The following is a 16,946-nucleotide window of genomic DNA, read 5'->3' on the forward strand; positions in this document are numbered from 1 at the left end:
CTTGGTTGGGACTCATTTTTGTTCGAAATTGGCGACCTAACGAAAAGTTCTCTTTTTCGGCAGACCTGCCCTACCCCCTTCAGGGGTAGTTTCATGAAATTGTTCCGACGGGAGGCACAAAAACAATCCGAAAGTAGGTTTTGTTGCATGCTTGTTCCCTTTTCAATGTTTTTACTTTACTCCGACGAAGAAAAAGTCAAATACTGACCCCTAGTTTTGATCCCTTCGATGGCTTAGCAGAAGATATAGTGAACGAGAGAAAAATTATGACAACAGAATAGATAGATAAATCGCCACGTGGGACACGAAGATAGTTGCGAAGAAGGCAGTGTTCGATAAATCGACGCGTAAACAAAGAATCTGCTTCCCCGATCGTGATTTGCTGCTGCTTCACACGTAAGACAAAACACTAGGTGAACAACTGGGAGAGACTGGAAACAACATACTTTAATCCCATGAGGCATTTTGAGCAAAAAAATCAACATGGCCGACCATGTGAAGGCGAAAATCGCTCTCTGTGGTAGAAAATTTGTCCTCCATAAACACAGCTTCCACTCGAAAAAGAGGAGCGTATTCATCAAGGAAAGACAAAAGAAGTAATTGTCGAGATAGCCTAACCCTCGATGGGAAAAATACCAAGTATCGTAGAGTGCATATCGTAGCGAATCTGGAGTTAGCGAAAGGAACGTCAAACGTGGCCCTTATCAAGGAAAAGGAAGGGAACTGATCGCAGAACAGCAAGAAACTAGTGAATACTGTGAATTATGAGACATCAGACGCTTTCATAACCTTCATGCAACAAGATGTGGAACGATCGAAGCAGATCAGAACGAATGCAACACGTCAGACTTTTGCGTACGTGACAAGAATACTGATACAGCTGACTCGATCAAAACAATACAGTAAGCGAGAGCGACGTTGATTATGATTCAGACTCTTTCAATGACTCTGATTTGGATGGATATTGCAGAGACAGTCGCAACTAGCCGCTTGGAGCCGTTTCACCTCCGTTGTATCAGCTTCCTCCATCTCGTTCACCATACGTATACACTGCTCCGATTGCTAAGCTTTAAGACTGAACATTTGACAATGGATAATTTTTATATGCTATGCTCTTAAACACTGCTTAACTTATCAAGCTTTTCAAGATCTCCTCCGTTTGATTTCACTGCACTGTCCTCAGCCTTATTTTTGCGAGCTTTCTGTATTGAGGGTGAAAGCCTTATTTGTTGCCATAGAGGACAAGATCGTTTACGAACCATGACTAAGTCTGTGAGAGCTGTTTTCCGTTATTTCGGGAATCTGAAGTGGTGTGTCAGAATTGCATCAAAGAGGAAAACGGAGGAAAGACAAGGTATTCACAATTTATAGTCATGGCTATTCATTTTGATTTAGGGAGATTATCGTTTGTAAACAGTGTGATCCCAGTGATTGAATATACCATTATACAAACTTTGTTTATACCAGGTCTTTATGACTGCTATTTTATATTTTTACTGTTGCTTATGATAATTATCTACATTTTTTGCTAGTTTGAGACCAAGATTCCACTATGGGCTATTGCCCTTCTGCCGTAAACTACAATGCTGGTCAAAACAATTGAGGCATGTTCTGATTCAATCTCGTACCCAGAGTCTTCAGGCTTTTTGGTCAGCGGGGCAATGCCGGGAAGACTCTGGGGACATCAAAAAAATTCAATTTTTTTGATTGGCTGTTCCGTAACGGTTTCCATTGTTTCACCGCAGAAATCCTGCGGTAATAAAATTCGATGTCCCCAGAATCTTCCCGGCGTTGCCCCGCTGACCAAAAAGCCTGAAGACTCTGGGTACGAGATTGGTTCTGATTGTACTAATAAGTTGAATTTTATGACAATATACCCCCACCTCCTAATCACTCACCGTAATCAACATTGTGCTCCTCTGAAAAGTGTTGTGCAAGGTTTAATGGAACCTATAGCAAAATAGCAATTGCGTGAACTGATGTCACCATCCTTTGTTAAATTAATTAATTTTGATAAAAAATAGCTGCAAGTGCTAACTATTAAGTTAGCACTTGCAGTTTATATTTTATCATGTGGCATCCTTAGCTTGGAGACCCAGGGCCAGTCAGTCGGGTTGCGGGTGAAATGGCACGACAAAAGTTTTCAAGAACGGGTGTTCTCTACACCTTTCATTGCACCATTTCGCCTGCCCCTGACTGACTGGCCCTGGGTCTCTGATGATGACCATGTGGTGTATTGCCAACCAAACAGAATGTCTGTTTTCTTATCAAGGTTGAGGTATCAGGGCTCCAGGGAGGACCAAAAGTTGAAAAGGAGAAAGTGTTTCTTCATGTCAGTCCCTATTGAAGACCAACTCAAAACCATTATTTTTTAAAAGTATCACTGTTAAGTAAATTTTGTATTTGCAGCCAACTAACATCACCCACAGTTCTAAATTCTGTCAGGTTGAAATATTCCAATAATTTAGTTGTCCAATATAAATGACACTTATCCACACTACCTGTAAGTATCTCTTAGTGTCATTGTCTTTTGTGGATTGAGAGGTGTTTGTATTGGCTTATTACAATAAGCATCTAGGTACAGGTATGTCTTTACTGTTTGTACATCTATAATGCAGGTTTCCATTCTTGCCTTGTAACAAATACCGACAGGGAAGTGCAACCCTTGGCTGCACTTTACCCCACAGTAAGGCTTAGCCCTTGGAGCCAGGTCTGGAAAAAATATCCATTCCAGTGGTGTTGATCCTCGGTCCACCCTGATCTGTACTCCACTCAGGATTGCCCCCCTCCTGATTCGGGACTCACCCTACTGGAGACTGATCAGGACCTCTGATCTGTCCAAGGTGGCTACCCCAGGTACCACCTGATCTTGTCTCCTGCCAGGAGAGCTCTACACCTGGTTTCTCTTATCCTTAGATTAGTGTACTTCCCTGTCACCCATATTTTGTCCATTACTTCTGCATTATGTTCTTTGTGTGAAAATAGCTGCTAAGAGCTCACAATAGTTATTCTGGAGTTCATTAACAATTAAGCAAATTCTGGTATCTGACAAGATATAGGAAAACAAGTAAAGTACAAATCAATACTTAATCATGCATTAATGGGTCACAATTCAAGTTACTTTTTTCCGGAGCAGAGAATTGTGCAAACATGGCATTAAACCTGTATGCATGGAAATGCAAATCTGTAGAAAAGAGCCTCTAGATAGTTTCTAAATGTAGCCTTCATTTGGTGATCATGATGAGAAAACTTTTATGTCATATTTGCATTCACAAGTTGGCTCATAAGAGTCCTGATTAAACAAGCAAACTAAACGTATTAATTGCATATTTTTTTGGCACTCCTGAAGTCAGTTACTGTGCATGTATGTATAATTATTTTGATTTGTCACAGAGGAGGAAGTGTGGAATCATGTGGTGAACAAGTGGACAAGGCAACACCCTTCCAAAATATGTGACATTGTTGATGGATCATCTTACAGGGAACACTGTAAACTTGGATGATTTCTACATAACCTCAACAATTTCAGTTTGATATTCAACACTGATGGGATTCCAGTACCCAAAGTTCTGGTGTTGGAGTATGGCCAATTTATCTGGCAATTAATGAACTGCCTAAAAGTCAGAGGTATTTAATTCTATTTTAAAAATATTAATAAAACAAATCTTAGGTTGTTTTTCTTACTCAATATAAATAATTGACAAATTATTTCTCGTGTCAGCAGAATTCAGTAAGCCATTTCCGAGCTGCCTTGAACTTGCTGTTACAATGGGGCTATAAGTGCAAAGCCTTTCATATGAAAATTAGTTTTGTTTGCATGTGAATGACAACAAATTTTCACAATAAAAACTTTACACTTAGCCTGGCTTTCATAATGAGGTTCAAAGCAACTCGCAAATGGCCTATTGAGTCTTTAATTATTAAGTACTGATTGAGATGTTGGTATTTTTTTCTTTTATGGCAAGGATTTATTTTCAGGACAAATGCTTACAGTTTTTAAATTCTTTGCGACCTTTTTGTCAGGTTCTCAAAAAAGAACTTAGTTGTTTGGGGGCAAGGGAAGGCAAAACCTGCAATGATCACATTTCTAACTCCTTTTTTAGTGTCTGTACAGTCACTATGAAAAAAAAGGTGTGTTATTATTTTAATAGTTAAAATAATATTTTTCCCAAAAACAAAACAAAAAAACCCTCTTTATTTGTGTAAGTTTTTGCCCTTTATCATCTAAATCTTTTCTATTTTGAAAGGACTTGTTGTGAGTTTACCATCAGGAATGGTTGTGCATTCCAAAGGAGCTGTATGGGTTAGCAGTATGGATTTACAGGCTAAAGCTATAAACATCAATAATTATGCATCATCACAATGATGAATGTGGATGCAGCACTTGTGAGGCAAGAGGCCAGCATGTATGATCTGGAAAAGGGTGGGCCAGACATTATCCATACAATCCAAGTGAGAAAGAAAGAACTCGTCAGAGTATTATGGAAAATGCAGGTCATTACAGAAAGGTATGTGCAATGTACTTTATATGATTTATTTTTTTTGAATAAATTAGACAGAAAAGTCAAACATGTATAAGGAAAAATTTGGTGATGTTGGAAAAGTACAAAGCTCACAATAAGTGCAAAAACAAACAAACAAAAGAAAGAAGGAGAGGGATATCTAATATTTTCTGCTGTTGCTGTGTGGTAGATTCAGTGAATTTAATTTCCTTGAGAAGTAGAAAACATGTTCAGTCCATAATGCATTTGACCCAATGTTGTTCTCTATTTTCACTATGAATCTTATCAAGCATACAGCATGTTAAAGGAATACTGGGCTTCTCACCCTTCATCATCCTAGATGACCTTTTTGACCTGGCATTTCCTCCAGATTATATGCATGGAGTGTTACTCGGAGTGACAAAGGATTTGCTGTCACTTTGGCTTGATTCAAAGAACAAAGATCAGGATTTTTCAATGGCCATGTAGTTAGTTTTAAGTAGAAACTGATTGTTTGAGTAGTTAATAACAAGAAATGATAAAAACAGACTGCTTTGCATAATTTTTGTTGACCAAATATAAGTTAGACTCATTAAGGAGAGGGTAAAATGCAACATGCACATAACTTCAAAACAAACAAGGACCATCAATTCAAATGAATCAATGCATTGCTTTTGAAAAACCATGACACTCAGGGTTTTGTATCAACCTTTAAACAATGCCTAAAAATAATTTAAAGAAAACTGGAAAAAAAATCAAAATTTAAATTTGATTTTACATTCAGTGTTTTACATTCAGATAAGCTTTAAAGTATGTTTTCCTGTATAAGGTCACAATAAGGCTTCGGTTCATTCATAACAATAAGGTTTCTCTCCCACCCTCCCTTGTGATTGGAACCTTTGTCTTGCCCTTTAATCCACACTACCTGTAAGTATCTCTTAGTGTCACTGTCTTTTGTGGATTGAGAGGTGTTTGTATTGGTTTATTACAATTAGTATCTAACTACAGGCATGTCTTTACTGTTTGTATAATGTAGGTTTCCATTATTGCCTTGTAACAAATACCGACAGGGAAGTGCAACCCTTGGCTGCACTTTACTCCACAGTAAGGCTTAACCCTTGGAGCCAGGTCTGGAAAAATATCCATTCCAGGGTGTTGATCCCCGGTCCTCCCTGATCTGTACTCCACTCAGAATTGCCCCCCTCCTGATTCGGGACTCACCCTACTGGAGACTGATCAGGACCTCTGATCTGTCCAAGGTGGCTACCCCAGGTACCACCTGATCCTCTCTCCTGCCAGGAGAGCTCCACACCTGGTTTCCCTTATCCCTAGATTAGTGCACTTCCCTGTCACCCATATTTTGTCCATTACTTCTGCATTATGTTCTTTATGTGGAAATAGCTGCTAAGAGCTCACAATAGTTATTCTGGAGTTCATTAACAATTAAGCAAATTCTGGTATCTGACAAGATATAGGAAAACAAGTAAAGTACAAACCAATACTTAATCATGCATTAATGAGTCACAATTCAATTACTTTTTTCCAGAGCAGAAAATTGTGCAAACATGGCATTAAACCTGTATGCATGGAAATGCAAATCTGTAGAAAAGAGCCTCTAGATAGTTTCTAAATGTAGCCTTCATTTGGTGATCATGATGAGAAAACTTTTATGTCATATTTGCATTCACAAGTTGGCTCATAAGAGTCCTGATTAAACAAGCAAACTAAACTTATTAATTGCATATTTTTTGGCACTCCTGAAGCATGTATGTATAATTATTTTGATTTGTCACAGAGGAGGAGGTGTGGAATCACGTGGTGAACAAGTTGACAAGGCAACACCCTTCCAAAATATGTGACATTGTTGATGGATCATCTTTCAGAGAACACTGTAAACCTGGATGATTTCTACATAACCCCAACAATTTCAGTTTGATATTCAACACTGATGGGATTCCAGTACTCAAAGTTCTGGTGTTGGAGTATGGCCAATTTATCTGGCAATTAATGAACTGCCTAAAAGTCAGAGGTATTTAATTTTATTTTAAAAATATTAATAAAACAAATCTTAGGTTGTTTTTCTTACTCAATATAAATAATTGACAAATTATTTGTCATGTCAGCAGAATTCAGTAGGCCATTTCCGAGCTGCCTTGAACTTGTTGTTACAATGGGGCTATAAGTGCAAAGCCTTTCATATGAAAATTAGTTTTGTTTGCATGTGAATGACAACAAATTTTCACAATAAAAACTTTACACTTAGCTTGGCTTTCATAATGAGGTTCAAAGCAACTCGCAAATGGCCTATTGAGTCTTTAATTATTGAGTACTGATTGAGATGTTGGTATTTTTTTCTTTTATGGCAAGGATTTATTTTCAGGACAAATGCTTACAGTTTTTAAATTCTTTGTGCACTTTTTGTTAGGTTCTCAAAAAAGAACTTAGTTGTTTGGGGGCAAGGGAAGGCAAAACCTGCAATGATCACATTTATAACTCCTTTTTTAGTGTCTGTGCAGTCACTAAGAAGAAGAAAAAGGTGACTGTGTTATTATTTTATTAGTTACAAATAATATTATTCCCAAAAAGAAAAAAACCCTCTTTATTTGTGTAAGTTTTTGCCCTTTATCATCTAAATCTTTTCTATTTTGAAAGGACTTGCTGTGAGTATGCCATCAGGAATGGTTGTGCATTCCAAAGGAGCTGTATGGGTTAGCAGTATGGATTTACAGGCTAAAGCTAGAAACATCAATAATTTAATGCATCAGCAGAATGATGAATGCGGATGCAGCATTTGTGAGGCAAGAGGCCAGCATGTATGATCTGGAAAAGGGCGGGCTAGACATTATCCATACCATCCAAATGGGAAAGAAGCAACTCATCAGAGTATCATGGAAAATGCAGGTCATTGCAGAAAGGTGTGTGCAATGTACTTTACATAACTTTTTTACTGGCCATGTAGTTTGTTTTAAGTAGAAACTGATTGTCTAAGTAGTTAATAACAAGAAATGATTAAAACAGACAGCTTTGGATAACTTTTGTTGACCAAATATAAGACTCGTCAAGGAGAGGGTAAAATGCAACATATAACTTCAAAACAAACAAGGACCATCAAAATTAAAAACATGAAATGAATTAATGCATTGCCTTTGAAAAAGCATGATACTCAGGATTTTGAGTCAACCTTTAAACTATGCCAAAAAATAATTTAAAGAAAACTGGAAAAAATCAACATTTAAATTTGCTTTTACATTCAGTGCTGGAAATTTGAGATACAGTCTTATGGAGTAAGAAAAAGTAGATCTCACTTTTTTTCTCAGAATTATGGCAACATGTGTTGGATTGATGATTATTTGAAAATTATATTCCAAACTGCATTACAGTTCACTAGCTTATTAATGGTTTGTCCCCCTTTTTGATTAGATCTCTAAAGTAGATTCAAGACTGCCAAAAATGCGAAAACCTGATTTCATCAGGCTTTCGCCTCGAAGCCTGAAGTCAAATTGAGGTTACGTGGAAGGTAATTATAACCCTACTTTTTGGGAAACATTATTATCTCAAATGTTATATACTTTCATTTTGAAAGAACCAACCCCATTTAGAAACCACCTTGGTACTATAATTTGACAGCCCTACTATTTAATTATATGGCCTACACATGTATGTTAAGTTAAGTCAGCAACCAACTCTGTGACAAAGATGAAGTCCTGGCTAATCAAGGTTTAATAATGACTACAAGGGACAAGATATGTAAAAGGCTATCTTGAATTGAATGATAGTATACTGTGCGCTGTCCTGTCTAACTGGTAGGCTGGCTCAAATGACAGTCTGGTCCACCATTTTTTTGGTCTCAAACAACATCTCAGTCATGTCAATTAATAAAAACCGTACAGTTCATTTAATTTTTATGCCAGTTTACAGTTGTAAGTACTAGTACACTGTCATGACTAATTTGATCAGACAATTTGTGATGTAAATAGGTTCTAATTAAATAAATTACTTTCTCGCATTTTGGATTCAGCATCTGAATTGTTAAGCTGGCTTTTGTTTTATGCCTTGCCCTACCTTGATGGTAATTCCTGCCAGATATATATTTAGAGCACTTTGCCGTACTGGTGGAAGGCATACACATTCTTCTTGGGGACTCAATTTCAGAAAGTGATTTGGTGAAAGTGGAGCAGTGCTTGACCTTTTTTTTTGGCCAGTATGAACCTTTGTATGGTAAGCTACGATAATTATTTCTAATGGTTATACCTCATGAGCTTTAAACAGTGTTTCCAAACAAAGACCTTGTTGCCAACATGACCCCTTTTTGCTACTCAGGGAAGGAAATTACGATTTTTAAGATACACGTATGTATTTCAAAATACTGTTAATTCAGGCAAAATCCCAGTTACATAAAGTAATTATGACTTCACAACGAAAAATGTAAAATAATTTTTATATTTTTATTCTAGGTGAAGGCAGCTGCAGAATCAACCATCACAACTTTATGCACCTTAAGCTTGCAAAGTTTATGAAATGCTTGGGACCACTGTGGTCTTGTTTTGGTTTTGAAGTGATGAAAGGAAGCTTGACAGAGTTCATCCATGGGACAGGGATGATTGAAAAACAGGTACTCTTTATTAAAAAACAAAACTAATAATTTGACATGTGGTTCCTTTTTGAAGCTTCAGAAACATGTCTTGGATTGATGTTCCCTGTGACTAGGGGATATGGGACTCACCCTACTGGAGACTGATCAGGACCTCTGCTCTGTCCAAGGTGGCTACCCCCAGTACCACCTGAACTTGTCTTCTGCCAGGAGAGCTCCACACCTGGTTTCCCTTATCCCTAGATTAGTGTTCTTCCCTGCCACCCATATTCTGTCCATTACTTCTGCATTGTGTTCTTTATGTAGAAAAAGCTGCTAAGAGCTCACAATAATTATTCTGGAGTTCATTAACATAAGCAAACTCTGGTATCTGATAAAATATAGGAAAACAAGTAAATTGAACAAACCAACACTTAATCATGCATTTATGGATCACAATTCAAGTTACTATTTTCTGGTGCAAATATGGCATTAAACCTGTATGGAAATGTAAATCTGTATAAAAGAGCCGCTACATAGTTTCTTAATGGAGCCTTCATTTGGTGATCATGATGAGAAAAATTTTATGTCATATTTGCATCAACAACTTGGCTCATGAAAGTCCTGACAAGCAAACTAAAAGTATTAGTCGCATATTTTTTTGGCACTCAGTTCTTACTGTGCATGTATGTATAATTATTTTTGATTTGTCACAGACCAGGAAATGTGGAGTCACGTGGTGAACAAGTTTACAAGGCAACAACACCCTTCCAAAATATGTGACATTATTGATAGATCATATTACAGGGAACACTGCAAACCTGGATGATTCCTACACAACCCCAACAATTTCAGTTTGATATCAACACTGATGGGATTCCAATACCCAAAAATTCTGGTGTTGGAGTATGGCCAATTTATCTGGCAATTAATGAACTGCCTAAAAGTCAGAGGTAATTAATTTGATTTTGAAAATAGTAATATATCTTAGATTGTTTTTCTTACTTAATATCAATAATTGACAAATTATTTGTCATGTCAGCAGAATTCAGTAGGCCATTTCTGAGCTGCCTTGAACTTGTCATTAAAATGGGGCTAAGTGCAAAGCCTTTCATATGAAAATTAGTTTTGTTTGCATGTGAATCACAACAAATTTTCACAATAAAAACTTAGAACTAGACCTCGTTTTCATAATGAGGTTCAAAGCAACTCGCAAATGGCCTATTGGGTCTTTAGTTATTTTGTACTGATTCAGATGTTGGTATTTTTTTTTCTTTCATGCCAAATTAGATTTATTTTCAGGATAAATGCTTACATTTTTTTAAATTCCTTGTGCACTTTTTGTCAGGTTCTCAAAAAAGAACTTAGTTGTTTGGGGACTTTGGCAAGGGAAGGCAAAACCTGCAATGAGCACATTTCTAACTCCTTTTTTGGTGTCTGCGCTGTAACTATGAAAACAAAGGTGAGTGTTATTATTATTTATTGTCATAAACAATACCATTTAGTGAAGTAACAACTCACAGGTCTGGTTGTTTGAAGGCGAGATCCAATTCAACTAAAGACTGTCAGATTTCACAGTACTATAAGCAGATTATGAAGATTATGTAATTTAAATGTTATAAAGTCTGTAGTTATGTTTTCTTTTCTTTTTTAAAGAGCATTCATAGTGACTTTTTCCATTACAATCTGTGGAATTGGAGGCACTAGCTAACAACAATTATCCCAACTGCAAAGTTGAAAGAAGCTTTCAAGGAGTCAGGAGTTTCACTGGACATCTGTGCACCAGTTGAAACGTTTCAAAGGGCAGTGGTGGCTAACATGGTATTTTGCAGTAGGGAGTACACAAAACAACACTGCAGTGTGGTCTACTTTGACAACAAGTTTGGAACAATTCAGTACTTTGTGCCACTGCAACAAGTGGCGTATGCATGTGTTATAATAATAATAATAATAATAATAATAATAATAATAATAATAATGATAATAAAAATAATAATAATGATAATAATAATAATAATAATAATAATAATAATAATTAAAAACATTAATGGAATGATAACTTTATTATTTACAAGAATAAAATCTACTAGATACAGTTTGATTCTATTAAAACCTGAGTGATTCTACAGTTTGCTGTCATAAATACAGTATATATAATAGTAATAATAATAATAATAATAACAATAATAATAATAATAATAATAATAATAATAGTAAATATAAAAATCTTTATTAACATATTTCAAGCAAATTGCTATTCACAAGTTAAAAGTAGAAAAAAGAACTATTAAAAACTATTTACAATTTATTTCGATGAAAAAAGAGACAACTTTCAAGCCGATTTTTTTCTTATAAAGTTACTATGCTAATCTTATTAAAAAAATCAATAATATATACAAAGTTAAAAATTAAAAAAAAGGGGAATAAAAACCGACATCAAATGGAAGGCTACCAAGAAAAATTAGAAAGACTAAGAAATAGAATTATGTTCCCAATGTTTGTTACGAATGTTTGCATGTCCTTTCTCGATGTCAAAGTCAATGTCCGTCAATTCTAGATGGATCCTCCTTGTAGCTCGCGAACCTCTTCGCCCTTATAAATTCTGACCTCAGCAACGCAAAGGACACCCTTGCCCTGATCCATGACATAGTAGTCGCATAGCTTTCGCCCTTCTTTGTAGCAACTAACTCTGCCAGCCTACTATGGTATCGCTTGCATTCCACCGCCATTCCACCTGTCGTGCTAAAAACTAATGGCGTGAACTATACAATAATAACAATAATAATAATAATAATAATAATAATAATAATAATAATAATATTAATTTTTTTATAAAATTAATTAACAATAATAATCTTTATTAACATATTCCAAGCTATTTACAAGTAAAGGAAAAAACAAGTCATAAACTTACAAAAAGCTATTCTATTTGTAATAAAAAGTCATATTATTATTATTATTATTATTATTATTATTATTATTATTATTATTATTATTATTATTATTATTATAATTGCAGTTAAAACTTCTGGATGCCCAGATATCCTAAACAATGATTGGGCGGCCAGCCGTAGCCAATCAATGCAACGTCCAAAGTCGTTACAATTAAAATCCCAACTCCTAATCATAGAGATCCTAGTAATTAAATTCTAAAACTAATTACTATCCATAAAATCCTCAATCTAAATACTAAAACTTCTGTTCCTCGCGATGGAGACACACAATGATGGCATGAGCTTGTGAATCAGTTTTTTAGGATCTTTTTAATAATTTTTTTATCCACAATATTCGCTTGAGAGTTACCATACTATTTACAAGGCTAAAAAGTTAAGAAGATATTAAAACCCAAACGATTTCGACTAATCAAGTCATCTTCAGGGTAAAAAGACCGTCCGCTACATGCATATTTTATATGTTTTATGTGATTCCCGATGGGAACAGTTTTGCTACGTAAGAATGGACTTGTTTGTTCAGACTGGGGCTCCATTGTTGGATCATTAAGCCTTCAATGATCCTGCACTTGGGAAAAGTTTAGGCCGTACATTAGCCAACTAAAAGAATGGGTCGGATTCTCCCTTACGTGACGGACAGGCTCAGAGTCATTGGAGGAGTTTGAATGTTCATTGATTCGCACCTCCACATTTCTCCTGGTTTTCCCGATGTAATTAACACCGCAAGAACAGTCGCCTTTATAGACCAAATGTGATCTGCACTAATGGATTGATTTGCACAAAATTGGTGAAAAAAAGTCAGCAAAGTAAGCCAAAAACTGGATGCACTACATCGCTTGGACGCGAGACACCTCTGGAGACACCTTAAGACAGAGGCAAACTTACAGACGGACAGGAAGCAGTTAACAATTTAAAATCCAGTGACTGTCATGCTACTTCATCGGTTAGACTGGAATAAATCAATGAATTTAGGACAAGGCAGAGAAAATATACAAAACCTTATTTTGCTAACAATAGACAAACGATTGACTAACAGGCCCAAATGCAAAAATACAGTTTTACACCTTTCACAGCCAGTAACATCACTTCTTAGGTAACATTTTGACTTTGTTATTTAATCCATGACCTAATACCATCCAGCAATGACTCACAATTTATTTGATTGTAATGATGACCTGTGGAGGCTGTAGAAATATCATGTCACAACAAACAGTATTCCCAGATAATCAAAGTGTTGTACTTATAAATATTTTTCCGTTCTGCGAGGAGTAGTTGGCTTCATTTTAAATTTTCGTACATCTGATGTTTGCTTCATTAGGATGCAGTGCCAAATGTTGTTTGAAGGTCTTTACATTACTCTTGTAGTCAGTAGGTTGACTGTAGACCTGTCCATGTGACACAAATGTCATTTTATTGATTCCTTAGAAGCCGTCATTTGCAGGAGTAATTCATTTTCTCTAAGAGTAAATAATTTATGTTCAGTTCTTATTTGAAAGCACTGAAAAGTACTGTCTTTTTCAATTTATCTGAATGTATATTTGATTCCTATGATTTTCAATAATTTAATGGCAAAAACAGATGTTCTTGACAAGGTTTGTTGGATTTATTTATTGTAGAGAATGTTGAAATGACAATGGAACCCTGAATAGAGATACAATACAATATAATTTAATAGACAATAAAATTTAATAGTTTCTGACAGCATCAACAAGCACAAGCCCCTATGTTAACATTATTTATGTTAGTGTCATCTTTAAATATGTTTAAGTGTAGTGAAACCACTCAGGCATGCTGCCTCTGTACTTACGGTGCTGCACTTGAAATCTGGTGGTGGGTGATTCAAGTGACTGTCTGGCCACTTGCTCTGCATTCTGCCAGTTGGGAATTTAAATTGTTATGTTCTATTTGAATTATTTGCTTGCCAGTTATAATTCTTGGCCTCACTAGCACCCTGAGCAATAAATGCTTACCAATGGTAATTAGAGGTTATTATTATTATTATTATTATTATTATTATTATTATTATTATTATTGTTATTGTTGTTATTGTTATTATTATTATTGTTATTGTTATTGTTATTGTTATTGTTATTATTGTTATTGTTATTATTATTATTATTATTATTATTATTATTATTATTATTATTATTATTATTATTAAAGGCATGTCAAACTCAAGTGGGAAATGCAACCCGAACTCTTTAGAAAAGTGGTATGATTGGATGTTTTCTATATAACGTATTTCAATGTTTCATATGAGGACAAACCATACTGTAGTGGTTCATCAAGTATCAGTCATGATGGATGTAAGGATCACTACTTATAAAACAAGCGAGCAGAATACTTCTCTCGTGTAACTAGATCTTTGTTAGCATGATAATGTTCCCAAGGTTAATGAGACATTCATTCTCAACAGCTTCTTTGTCAATAGGGATGCAATAACTTCTACTGTAATTTGTAACTAATGTGCATTTGTATCAACTATTTAAGAAGCTTGCACACTACATTCTGCCCATTACCTCTTTACAAAGACTTTTATTCCCCTTAAAGAAGTGAAAACATTGTTTTGTAGAGGAAGAAAATGTTCTTTCATTGTCAGACTTACTTATACATACACAAAATTTATGATATATTTGCATGCTTAACTAGATAACAGGTAAGCCAGAACTGGAAAAACTTGAGCTTATGAGCTCAGGTTCCTGGCTTTACCTGGTTTAAAATATAACAAACAAAACGGCTTTCTTTCTGATGATTTCAATTCCAACTGTGCAATAAATTAGCAGTAAACATGTCATGCAGACATGCAAATGTCTGCAGAGTAAACATTTTACAGCCTTTACAGGCTATAGTGTTGTCATTCTAATTAAACAGGTGGAATGGAAGTCACCAGAGAGAACTGACTACTAGTTTTCCACACAGAACTGTCAATCTGGCAAAACTGCAGTCTACGCAGTGGGTTCATTTCCAATATAGATCTATATGAACTTTGTATTTTCCATTATGATTGTTAAGCAGGCACCCCAATGAAAGTGAATGCAGATTGATAAATGATTATAGTAGAGATAATCATAACAGCCATACTCTTTGTAAACATAATGGCAAACCTAGTCAATCGTAGTTTAAATAGGACAGGTTGTTTTAAAATTTAAAGAAATAGTTCCTTTATAAAAGGGCAAGCCCCTCTTTCCTTTCACACCTATGTGGCTGTGAACTGGAGATGTTGATGCCATCCAGTTGTGGTAGCTTTGCTGACTCAATTCTCCTCTGCAAATTTCTTACTATCACAACAGCAATATGAAGATTTGTAATTTAATTGGCTTAACAGGGTTATACCGAAAACTAAGCCAAGGTTGTCAATACTAGTTTTTCAAAAAAAATGCATGTTTGTTAGTTGTTTACCTTGGTGAAAGGCTGAAGGTAAGAATGGGCAGGTCAGGCCCGTTTTATACTGGAACTTCCTGTCTAAGTTTCTGGACGTGTAATTTGTTCTATTGCTCTTATTTTATTGGGTATTTTCTGTAATAAGAATAATATGGAATAGGCTTGAGTAATTTCAACTGTAATTTGATGATTCTTGTCAACATGGCCCGTAAAATGGAAAAGTGTAGACGTAATATATCAAACACGAGGAAGAATGTTTCATCCGATATCCAAACACTGAGAAGTAGGTTGAAAAAACGAGGGTTATAATTTAGACTCAAGGTTGTTGTGCATTTACAAAAAGCTAGTGTTAGCTAATTCCCAACCATTGTTATTTTGTTTGTGCCATTAATATTTTTAAAATTGACTTAATAAAGTTTTATTGTTGACAAAATGGAATTAAATTCTCGCTTCAAGCAATGTAGTGATGTGATAGTGTATGCTTATCCACGGCTAATGGGACACCAATGGGGTAAGTTCCATATTGCAAAAAATATGATGCATGGCACTCAATTGATAATATTTCCCATTTCTGCTTTAATTATTTAATGAATAGGTGTTTGTTTGTTTGTTTGTTTTTTATTGCTGCCATGTTGGTGTCCCCTTAAAAAAACATTTGGTTACACAAAAATTGAAGTGAACTCTCAGGAGAAAAAAATTGTTGTTCCTGTTACACCAACATGGCTGCCTTGACATCAAACTCAATCCATGAGTAGTCATTTTGGGCATTTAGTTTGCTTCATTATTGGTTTCATATATCATCCTTTGTCTCAAAGATGAAATTTCTGAGCTATAAATTTGAAGAACCAGTTTCACTCTCTAGAAAGTAGAACGTTTCTGTCCCATTACTATTAAAATCTCAAGAGAATACAGCTTGGGTGATCATATGCTAAATTCTCATCACCTCAAGAGTTGAATAAGCATTTACATTGCAAAGAGACATTTTATGCTGATCACTGCTAGGGCATAAAAGGTTAAGGTAAGTGTAAATTTTTCTGCAGTGTTTAATTTCTAGGAAATGGCAGACAGTGTTCCCTTGACATCCCTGGATTGCATTGCATTGCATTGAGAAATAGCGATGGAATTGAATGACAAATTCAATTGGTACTTTAAAAATTATATGCTTTGTTTTAATGTCTTTACTGTTATAGTACAGACCTACAAGCTAGATGTTAATGGTAACTTACTCGTTTGGAAATGTAAAGAAACAATGAATGAATCCATAAATTTCGTTCTCGTTGTGCAAGGATAAAAAGACGAGAGAAGCTGGGAAATAGTCATTTCGCACAGCATAGTGACATCCTTTGGCGGGAAGAAAAGCTTATGTTAATGAGCGTTCGCAATCTTGATGTTACATTCATGTGGCGTAGTTATTCTCGATATTTGAGCCGTCTGGTGGTTGACGGAAATCATTAAGTCCCGATACCCGCAAGTCACTGGCACCTTTCAAAGAAATGAGACGTGTCTTCCATCCTTCCATCGTTGAAAGCGCTTTTGGGCGCTATTGTTTTGGCGATGGCTGGT

At 35.6% G+C, this 16,946-nt stretch overlaps 1 pseudogene across 1 annotated transcript; it reads left to right on the forward strand.

Moving 5' to 3' along the window:
• Positions 1 to 483: 483 nt before the first annotated feature.
• On the forward strand, positions 484 to 15,842 carry LOC146448726 (uncharacterized; annotated as a pseudogene). The gene is made up of 12 exons (XR_014860913.1): positions 484 to 520; positions 1,270 to 1,354; positions 2,273 to 2,332; positions 2,619 to 2,686; positions 3,394 to 3,627; positions 4,412 to 4,508; positions 7,902 to 7,998; positions 8,577 to 8,699; positions 8,936 to 9,093; positions 9,768 to 10,004; positions 10,400 to 10,513; positions 10,708 to 15,842. The product of XR_014860913.1 is annotated as an uncharacterized LOC146448726 (transcript).
• The last annotated feature ends 1,104 nt before the right edge of the window (positions 15,843 to 16,946 follow it).

This window comes from Pavona decussata, unplaced genomic scaffold (genome assembly GCF_977016875.1).
Source record: "Pavona decussata unplaced genomic scaffold, jaPavDecu1.1 SCAFFOLD_765, whole genome shotgun sequence".
Classification (NCBI taxonomy): Eukaryota; Metazoa; Cnidaria; class Anthozoa; order Scleractinia; family Agariciidae; genus Pavona; species Pavona decussata.